The following is a 10,922-nucleotide window of genomic DNA, read 5'->3' as shown; positions in this document are numbered from 1 at the left end:
GGGTGCAGTCGGCTCCAGGAGACCCAGACTGACGGAGTCTTGAGCTGCACTACCCTGATCTCCTGCTGGAGCTCCAGGTCCACCAAAGATGACCAGTTCACTGGGAACACTGAGTTGGACACATGCAGGCCTCTGCAGGAGCAGTTAGGATTCATCAATGAGCACACACAATTTTCTTTCATTCATCACTATGTCATTGACTACCTTCTTTTTCATTTCAGCTGCAATGTGATCCAGTATATTTGCACATGAGTTATTAGAGTGCAAAACTCTGCCCATCTTGACACCATTTAAGACTTGCAACTGGACATCTATTGGCATGTCTGTAAAGGGACGCCCATGCTTGCCAATCTTATAAGCTGTTCTAAACACATTGCAAGTTGAAGCGTAGTCAGCCTTTCTCATATCTTCAATGTGTTTTTGCATTGTATTTTGTGTTGCCTTCTCTTTTATTTCAACTGCTTTCTTGTGATAAATTGAGTCTCTGTGCTCTTTTATTTTCTTTCGTAGTGAGTTTTGTTGTGCAGCCTTGTCCCTTCCAAAAGACGAGATTAAGCACCCACTCCACTCCTGCGACACTCTCTGCCCTTGCTGCATGTCCACGCGAGCACAAACTTGACTACACACACTACAACCCAACTTTTGATTTCTGCTGATCAGCCACTTGTAATTTGTGGAGAAATACCGGACTTGTGCTTGGGACCAACATTCTGGCCACTCATGCTCGCTAACGCGGCTGTTGTCATCGGTAGAAATGGTGTCATTCTCGTCCTCGTCGTCGCAAAAAGTGCCGTCGTCCGCGGCTGCGGCACTAGTGCAGCTTTCATTAGCTTGCGTCTGACCTGCAGCGATATCATTCTGGCTTGGTGGGGTGTCAGCCAGCGAGTCTTCTGATTCTGACCTTGTTCTTTTACTACTCAGAGTCTGAAGCCAGGAGAGCATATTAAGTGTTCATTGTTTTTGTATTTTAACCGAGCAGCTGTTTACGCGTTTTACACACACTCTCCGGACCACGTTGAGTTGTTGACATGACAACGGCAAAAGCGACGCATGCGCTTTTCACTTGTAAAAGACATTGGTGTATGGCTAATGTAGTCTATGCTCTCGATGGGACGAATTAGGAAGCGTGCTTGTGAAGGGCGCTCTGAAAAGCGGCAGCGCAGCCAAACGATTATAACAGATGTGCAAATGAGAGTACCGGTACGCTAAAAGCACGTTCTGGGCGCATGGAGAGGTGGCGGTACTCTCAAGAGCTATATTTAGAAGTGGCGGTACTGAGTACCGGCCCGTACCGGCCCACTTAAAGCACTGTGCCAGAGCACATTTTGAACAACACCATGGGAATTTCGGATTTTACACAGATGGTTGGATGTTACACTCTGGAAATGGAAGGAAGGTGAGTGTTATTAATTGATCGACATGGTGCAGTTTTCCACCGATAGGAAAGAGGTGGCTTTTCTTCCCCCCCTTTCTTTAATGTTTTCGTACTGTCCTTAGAGAAAACACACACAATGTAACTTCAACTGCTCTGTTGGGAGCGGGGCTCGATGGTGAACCTTAGGCCGCTCTGGTGGGGGGTTTATAGGGGACAAAAAGGGATTGGGCTGGGGAGTAGATCCAAGTCCAGCATTGACCCACTCCATCATCTCCTCAGTGAAATTCAGGTGCAGGGAGGAGGGAGTAAAGGAGTGGGAGGAGGGTGATGACCTGTCAGGGGTTTGGGGGGCTGGGGAAGGTCGTGGTCTCTGGTCCTGGTCGTTGGTATTGTTGAGAGCGTTGGAGACAAATAAGGACCCCTCTTCTTGCCTCTGAAGGCTCTCCTTTTTGAGGCTCTTTCCAGGTGGGGGCAGATGAAGCTCCTCCTCAAGCTTTGTTTGTTCCTCCCTATGAGATAGCTCCTCATTTATCTTAGCCTTGGCACCAAGCACAGATGGATGACATATGGAGTAAAACAAGTTGAAACAGCTGCATGCCTGACTTGTTAAAATTAAATCCATTTTGTTTAAACAAATGCCTTCGTTCCCAAAAAAAAATATTAAAATTGTTGATAAAATGCACTGAGTGGTCAGCACATGCTGATATAAGCAATTTATTTAGTGCAAACAACTTGCTGAATCTCTCCTCTCCTGACGGGCGGTACAGGTCCACTGATGAATACAGCTTCATTCAGAGAATTTACTGCATTTAATAATCCAGTAAAGTCCCGTTTCAGAACCTCTGACTGTTGTTTGGACACATCATTTGACCCTGTATGCAGAACAATGTTAGTCACAGTTGGATATTCATCTGCAATTTGCAGGTACTCAGAATGTGTGATATAACAGGTATAACAGAAACAATATGGGGCCCAGTACAAAACCTGGTGGCACACCATAGCTGAGAGAAGAGGACAAGGACCTATGACTAGAAACGGCCACAGAAAAGTATCGTTGATGTAGAATGCAAAGCAGACCCAGATACACAGAACCAGCATTTCAGCCTATGGAGCAAACTATGGTGGTTGACAGTATCAAAAGGTCAGCTCCAACATCAGCAGAACCAAACACTCTCCTGCATCACTGCCGCTGGAGAACAAAGAGCAATTTCAGTAAAATGAGTCGAGTACACTGTCATTATCCAAGACAGATCTAAGCTGCATAGCCACAACCTTTTCTAATATCTCAATAACTACTGATCATTTTGGTCTCTAATTGCTAAGAAAGGTCAAGTTTGGGTTTGTTTTAAAATGGGTGGATGACAGCTTTGTTAAAGTAAGCAGGGATTTGAGCAGAGAGCAATGAGGTGTTGAGTATGCTAAGCACAGAGGGACAAATACACTGAACAAGGAGTAACAAAATTGCTAATGGTGTCTGTCAGGGACCAAGCAGTAAAGCATAAAGGACACAGGTGGTTTTAATTTAAAAAAAAAGGGGTTTTATTGACCCAAAAATATGAAAATATATTTAACAAAGCCAAAACTTAAACAGGCAGACCAATAAAAAGAGGTCAACTCAATAAACTAAACTCAAGATAATAATTAACAAAACCTCAAACAAACATATGACAAACTGACCTCCTGAAATGACACACAGGGGAACTTAAATACTGGTTTAGCTAAACCAAATGGCTGCCAACTAATACAAAACAATTAAACAAACGTGAAACACCCCCCAGGCAATGAAGCATGTGGTGCAATCCAATTAGGCTGTCAGTGGTACTTCAGGTCTCCCAGCCCTTTGCTGCACCTTTTGCCAGACAGGAGAAGCCAACCCCCAGGCAACTCAAACAAAGAAAGATGTATTAATATAACATAAAACAGAACTTTGACCTTGCAAGGTTAATATGTGTGCACGCCATATAAACATTGGAAGGTGTGATGGAAAAATAAATACATTTAATAAAGAAACAATATTGAACAATAAGTAGAATATTTTAAAGTAGTGACTGTAAATTAAACTAAAGCGAATCAACGGGTAGTGAGGTGTGGAGCTTACCATGTGTGGCATGCCATCACAGTGTCAAACAACACCTTAGGATGTCTGCCATGTTGAAACTACAATGTGCAGAAGATGGACTACAAAATGCACATCTTACATTACTGCGGTAATGTAAAATGTGCATTTTGTTCCAACCCTGTTGTTTGATGGCGGCAGCCTGTGAAGATATCTTTCATTATAGAGAAACATTTAGGGTCACATTTACTGACGTCGGCAGAGCACAAAGAATTCTTTATGTTACTGAAGAGGCTCAGAGTCAGCTTGTGACTGAACATATTCACGCACGTGTCACAGTAAGCATAGTAACTGCAATGGCTCGTGATCTAACGGTAAATAATATTTGTGTTTTTCTGCACGTCGTAGTGTCAGCTGTTCACACAGAGTGCAGTTTGTAATGATGCAGCTCTCCTCTGGGTAAATCTGAGCTTCACCTGAGTCCTGATCCTCAGACTTTTGAACAGTGCTCAATGTGTTATTTCTTAAATCAAAAGCGTATCGATCAGGGGCGATTCTAGGATCAGAGCTTTGGGGGTGCTGAGCACCCAGAGAGCTGCCCAGCCAGGCAAGATAGACTTTACTCGTCACGATGAGACGTCTTCCCCGTGTCTGTCAGTCCCTGCATCCTTAAATGTCTCCAGTTGTCCCAAGTTCTCTATGACTGTCTCCTTGGTGCATTTAATAGGAAGGCCCAGAGCCCAGCCATTTGGCTTTTCTACCTTTAAAACCCGGAGAGCAGCCAAATGGCTGGTAGGCTTTTAGCTAAGCTTTAGCTTCAGGCAAGTGGAAGCTAAATTGGCTAGTCATTCATATGTAAATTGGGTTGTTACCTGGGAATTCTGGAGGGAGGGGAGTGGGGGTGTGTGGATGAGGGGGGGGGGGAGCTGCTAAAAGCGGTGAGCTTCCTTTTGTTTCATCTTGATGCATTCTCAATCATCCAGGGAAACAAATCTCCAAAAGTCACCAACTTGGAGTGTTTCAGTTTGCCATCTTAGGGAGAAATCAACACACATGGGTGTATGTCCTTTGTTGCTGAGATTTATTGATAAAAACAGTACAAAAAATCAACCATTTGTACACATTTTTACAAATAATTATAAAAAGTGAGTGAGTACATTTCAACATTTTCAGCAATCACTCACAATCCTGGCACTGCCATGGTATCTGTAGTCTGCATTTACCACATGTGTATCTGTTGCAGTGAACACATCGCACAGTGGCATGATTGTTCTTGCAATTGTGTTTGACCTGACACATGGCTCTTTTTCCAGGGCTCGGTGTGGAGGGTTGTGTCAAAGGCAACTGTTCTTTTCTTGCCTTCTTCGCAGCTACATGAGAGTGAGCTAACTCCCTTGCAAGCTCCACCAGGAAGTCCACCCGTCTTTCCTTCGTCCCGGAGCATGCTTGATACAGCACATGTGCATTCAGTGCTGCCATGTCAATCATGTTATAAAACACGGCAACTGGCCAGCGCCGTGTTCCTCTGCGGACAGTGTACTCCCGAACCATCTGGTCCATCACATCCACGCCACACTTTGTTTTGTTGTAAAGGGTGACAGTGTTTGGCTTCCTTTTGGTAGTGTTATCAGTCTGAACCACGCCGTGCATGCTGCTAAGAATATAGACTGTCTTCTTCCGTTTGGCCGCATACGCCGTCAGCGTGGCAGCAGAGGTTGAAAACACCTAAGAAATAAGATAAATTGTTATTTCCATAGCACTTTTACACACAATGAAACACATAAACATAGAACCAGAAAAGACCTGCAACATACCTGAGTGGTGAATTCATTGCGATCTGTCTGTCTAGTGGATTGAGGAATTTCCCTGCGAATCTTGTTGACTGTGCCGAGGATGGTGGTTTTCCGTCTAAGAAGTTTTTGCGCAAGTGAAAGCGATGTGAAAAAATTGTCCGTGGTAACATTTCTGCCCTTGTCTAGGAATGGTTCCATCAGCCTCATTACTACATTTTCAGAAAGTCTCTCCCCAGTGGGACGACTGGGGTCCTTGCCAAGATATGGGAAGACATTGCAAATGTACTTGGATTTTAGGTCGCAAGCCACCCAAAACTTGATCCCAAACTTGTCCGGCTTACTTGCAATATACTGCAGGAAACTGCACCGAGTCTTTGATGGGAAAAGCTGTTCATCAACGGTGATATGTAGACCAGGGTTGTAGCACGTGATGCAGTTGGTGACAAATGATCCCCACAAACTGGAAATTGCAGCGAACTTATCAGTCTTTGCTCGATCACTGCGGGTGGACTTGTCATCAAAGCGTAGGTGTTGCATGATTTCTTTGAAGCGGTTTCGTGCCATAGTTCCAATTATCTGTGGGTTTCCCAGGTTTGCTGACCAGCAGTCATTTAGAGATGGAACCCTGGTAACCCCCCGCAAGATGACAATTGCAATAAATGCCATTAGTTCAGGGAGGTCCATGAACCAATGAACATGCTCCGTTTGCTGTGCATGTTGAACAGTCCATTCTTGAATGCTACGAAGCATGTCAAGAGTGATGAAACACAGGAAGCTCCGAAGGCGACTCGTGATATTTCTCCTGGCCTTAGCCGTTGGCTCTCCATCTGCAGCGTACGCTTCTATTGGGGTGAAAGGGAGACAGGTCCCCACCTGTTCTTCACGCCACACTGTGCCATCTTTCGCTGTCTCAGTCCCCAAACAAGCTCTCTTTTTAGGTGCAGAAGCAGTCTCCTCATCTGCAGTGTGAACAAATTCAAATTGTGAGCAATGGGAAGGTCCAGTATCTCCTCCTCTGTATCAGAATAATGTCTGAAATATCTTACTTACAAACTACATCCACTTACTTATTTGAAATGAAATAGGAAATAACATGAAATGCAACTAACCGGAAGACTGATCAGACAGCTCTGAGTCCGAATCCGGCTGAACTTGTAGGTCTTCTCCATCCGAGTCACAAGGGTCGACTTCCCTCAGGATCATTTCCAAGGCCTGCTGAGTGGTGAGTCTTCTCTGCATTTTCTTTCCTTGGAGAGGAGGTCCGTACACCACAGAATTCTTCAGGGCAATGAAGGATTAGGCTAAGTGTAGTGAGATTGTATCATATATATAGGGCTTGGCTTCCTGATCAATGCTCCACTACCAAAAGGAAGCCAAGCCCTGCCACCCTTTACAACAAAACAAGGTGTGATCACATTGATGCCACAATGGACGACTGATCAATGCTCCACTACCAAAAGGAAGCCAAGCCCTGCCACCCTTTACAACAAAACAAGGTGTGATCACATTGATGCCACAATGGACGACTGATCAATGCTCCACTACCAAAAGGAAGCCAAGCCCTGCCACCCTTTACAACAAAACAAGGTGTGATCACATTGATGCCACAATGGACGACTGATCAATGCTCCACTACCAAAAGGAAGCCAAGCCCTGCCACCCTTTACAACAAAACAAGGTGTGATCACATTGATGCCACAATGGACGACTGATCAATGCTCCACTACCTTTTTTTTTTTTTTTTTACTTTGATTTTTATTAGGTTATTTTATCATTGTGGACATACAGTAAAGAAAATAACAAACAGACATACAAATGGGTCTATAATTCTTGCAGTATTCTTTGTTTTTTCCTTCTTTGGGTAAGATTGTTATAATAGCTTCTCCCCATGATGGTGGAGCTATTCCCTGATTCAGAGTCCAGTTGAAGCAAGATAGAAGAAGTGGCTTGAGTTCTTCTTTGAAAACTTTGTAACTTTGTAGGTGTGATCACATTGATGCCACAATGGACGACTGATCAATGCTCCACTACCAAAAGGAAGCCAAGCCCTGCCACCCTTTACAACAAAACAAGGTGTGATCACATTGATGCCACAATGGACGACTGATCAATGCTCCACTACCAAAAGGAAGCCAAGCCCTGCCACCCTTTACAACAAAACAAGGTGTGATCACATTGATGCCACAATGGACGACTGATCAATGCTCCACTACCAAAAGGAAGCCAAGCCCTGCCACCCTTTACAACAAAACAAGGTGTGATCACATTGATGCCACAATGGACGACTGATCAATGCTCCACTACCTTTTTTTTTTTTTTTTTTACTTTGATTTTTATTAGGTTATTTTATCATTGTGGACATACAGTAAAGAAAATAACAAACAGACATACAAATGGGTCTATAATTCTTGCAGTATTCTTTGTTTTTTCCTTCTTTGGGTAAGATTGTTATAATAGCTTCTCCCCATGATGGTGGAGCTATTCCCTGATTCAGAGTCCAGTTGAAGCAAGATAGAAGAAGTGGCTTGAGTTCTTCTTTGAAAACTTTGTAACTTTGTAGGTGTGATCACATTGATGCCACAATGGACGACTGATCAATGCTCCACTACCAAAAGGAAGCCAAGCCCTGCCACCCTTTACAACAAAACAAGGTGTGATCACATTGATGCCACAATGGACGACTGATCAATGCTCCACTACCTTTTTTTTTTTTTTTTTACTTTGATTTTTATTAGGTTATTTTATCATTGTGGACATACAGTAAAGAAAATAACAAACAGACATACATATAAACAAACAGAGTCTGGAGTTTACATATCTTTCTCCATTTATCACATTGCAGAAAAAAAAAGAAAACCTATTATGTTATTTCATTTGTGTCACTTCTGAATGTTTTCCACTTCCTCCATAGTCTGTCGTATTTACCTCCCATCAGTCTAATGTTGAGTGTTATTTTTTCCATCTCTGAGATATCCTCTACAATACTTGCAGTATTCTTTGTTTTTTCCTTCTTTGGGTAAGATTGTTATAATAGCTTCTCCCCATGATGGTGGAGCTATTCCCTGATTCAGAGTCCAGTTGAAGCAAGATAGAAGAAGTGGCTTGAGTTCTTCTTTGAAAACTTTGTAACTTTGTAGGTGTGATCACATTGATGCCACAATGGACGACTGATCAATGCTCCACTACCAAAAGGAAGCCAAGCCCTGCCACCCTTTACAACAAAACAAGGTGTGATCACATTGATGCCACAATGGACGACTGATCAATGCTCCACTACCAAAAGGAAGCCAAGCCCTGCCACCCTTTACAACAAAACAAGGTGTGATCACATTGATGCCACAATGGACGACTGATCAATGCTCCACTACCAAAAGGAAGCCAAGCCCTGCCACCCTTTACAACAAAACAAGGTGTGATCACATTGATGCCACAATGGACGACTGATCAATGCTCCACTACCAAAAGGAAGCCAAGCCCTGCCACCCTTTACAACAAAACAAGGTGTGATCACAGGGCTTGGCTTCCTTTTGGTAGTGGACAATTGATCAGGAAGCCAAGCCAAGGTAAATGCAGACTACAGATACCATGGCAGTGCCAGGATTGTGAGTGATTGCTGAAAATGTTGAAATGTACTCACTCACTTTTTATAATTATTTGTAAAAATGTGTACAAATGGTTGATTTTTTGTACTGTTTTTATCAATAAATCTCAGCAACAAAGGACATACACCCATGTGTGTTGATTTCTCCCTAAGATGGCAAACTGAAACACTCCAAGTTGGTGACTTTTGGAGATTTGTTTCCCTGGATGATTGAGAATGCATCAAGATGAAACAAAAGGAAGCTCACCGCTTTTAGCAGCTCCCCCACCCCCTCATCCACACACCCCCACCCCCCTCCCTCCAGAATTCCCAGGTAACAACCCAATTTACATATGAATGACTAGCCAATTTAGCTTCCACTTGCCTGAAGCTAAAGCTTAGCTAAAAGCCTACCAGCCATTTGGCTGCTCTCCGGGTTTTAAAGGTAGAAAGGTAGAAGCCTGGGCCTTCCTAGTGTTAAACCCCTGTTCCTCCCTGTCCTCATCATCTGTTGTCTTCGTCTCTGTTATCAGTCATCATAATTTTACCATCTCTGTGCAAGTCTGCAAATTTCTTTATTAAATCATAAGATTCTTAAATTCATCAAGTCTCTCTGTGCCTGGGTCCTCGTCACAAAACATGACATCACTGTTTTGTACATTTTAACACAATTTAATCCCCACATTTGTGAAAGAAAAGCAAAACACTTTTTTGAAAAGTCTGTAACAAAACCATCAAATCTGATCAAGGTTATTTAAATGCTGCAAAAGAAGAATGGATTGAAATTAAAAAAAAAAAATACATATCACAACCTTAATTACTGGGGGAAAATGATGAATGATGCTCATAGTGAGTAAAAAGTAAACTGAGTGTATTTTTTCACTTTTAATGTGTATGTATAATATAATACAGATACATAAAAACACTCCCAAAACAGAATAAATTATTACAAATAAATTATTACAAAATATTAAAATAAAAATGGAGGCAGCTTTGCCTGTGGTAGAATGTATACAATGTATGAAAAAATCTTTACTGGAGATACTAATTTTGTGTTGTAAGATTTGAGTTTCATGCTTTCATAGTGGTACTTAGGACAGCTTGACGTTTTTCTCAGGTGGTACACGCTGTAAAAAGTTTGAGAAACACTGATAAGGTAAGTGTATGTGTGCTTTTGGAAAACATTTAAAGCTGCTGTACAGAATCTTTGAAACAAGTTAGCTTAAAACATTTTTAGACTATAAACAGAGCGCTCTGCTTCTCTTTACAGTTCCTCACTCCATCAGGGCTGTTTGGCACTTTCTGATAGTGTGCAAATGTGGTGCACGTACTGCGGCAGTCATACAGACAACTGGACGGTCCAAAAGTTGGCCTACCTATTACTGGCTGAGGTTTCAGTAGAGTTGTGGCTGAACCACATAAAAATATATCATTAATTTTAATCTCCCCAATCCATTATAATATTAGGTTGGAACTCCTACCTAACTATATAAAGAGTAACTGAAGCACCCCCAAAAATGGGCTAAAACCGCCCCTGGAATCGATCCTCCTTCAGCTTCCTCTCATTTATATGATGTGTCTCGCTGTTTTCAGAGAGAAACACTGAACCCGAGCTCACACTGGCTCATTTTGGTTAGCAGGCCTGCAGTGCTCTCCTTCACACTCCGTCCTCCAGTGGACAGTCTTTCCTCCTCCCTCATTAGGTTTTCCTCCATCATCACTGAGTTTTTAAAATGGACTAACGATGAGGTGGAGTTTTTGCTGTAACACAAAAGTCTGGTAGTGAGTCAGCCCCACAGCTATCTGGAGCATGTGCAAACTGATAATAATCTTTAATAGGGCTGTCAAAATTGAGCGCAAACAAAACAACCGCTGTATAATGCCCTCCGCTATCTTAGTTTCATTGGTCACATGACTGCATCACATGACTAAAATCTGTCATCATTTTCGAAAAGGCTCTGGTTTTGCTGTCCACACTGCCATGCAAAAATGGCGTTTTCAAATGTATCTGCTTTGGAGAGGGTTTTTCAAAACACTGCATTTTCCTTGAACAAAAACACCATCTGAGTGTGGACAGAACGCCAAAATGGAGAGAAAAAGATGCGTTTTCAAACAAAA

This window comes from Astatotilapia calliptera, chromosome 15 (genome assembly GCF_900246225.1).
Source record: "Astatotilapia calliptera chromosome 15, fAstCal1.2, whole genome shotgun sequence".
Lineage (NCBI taxonomy): Eukaryota > Metazoa > Chordata > Actinopteri > Cichliformes > Cichlidae > Astatotilapia > Astatotilapia calliptera.
The sequence above is the reverse complement of the archived record's forward strand: the minus strand, read 5'-3'. Positions refer to the sequence as shown.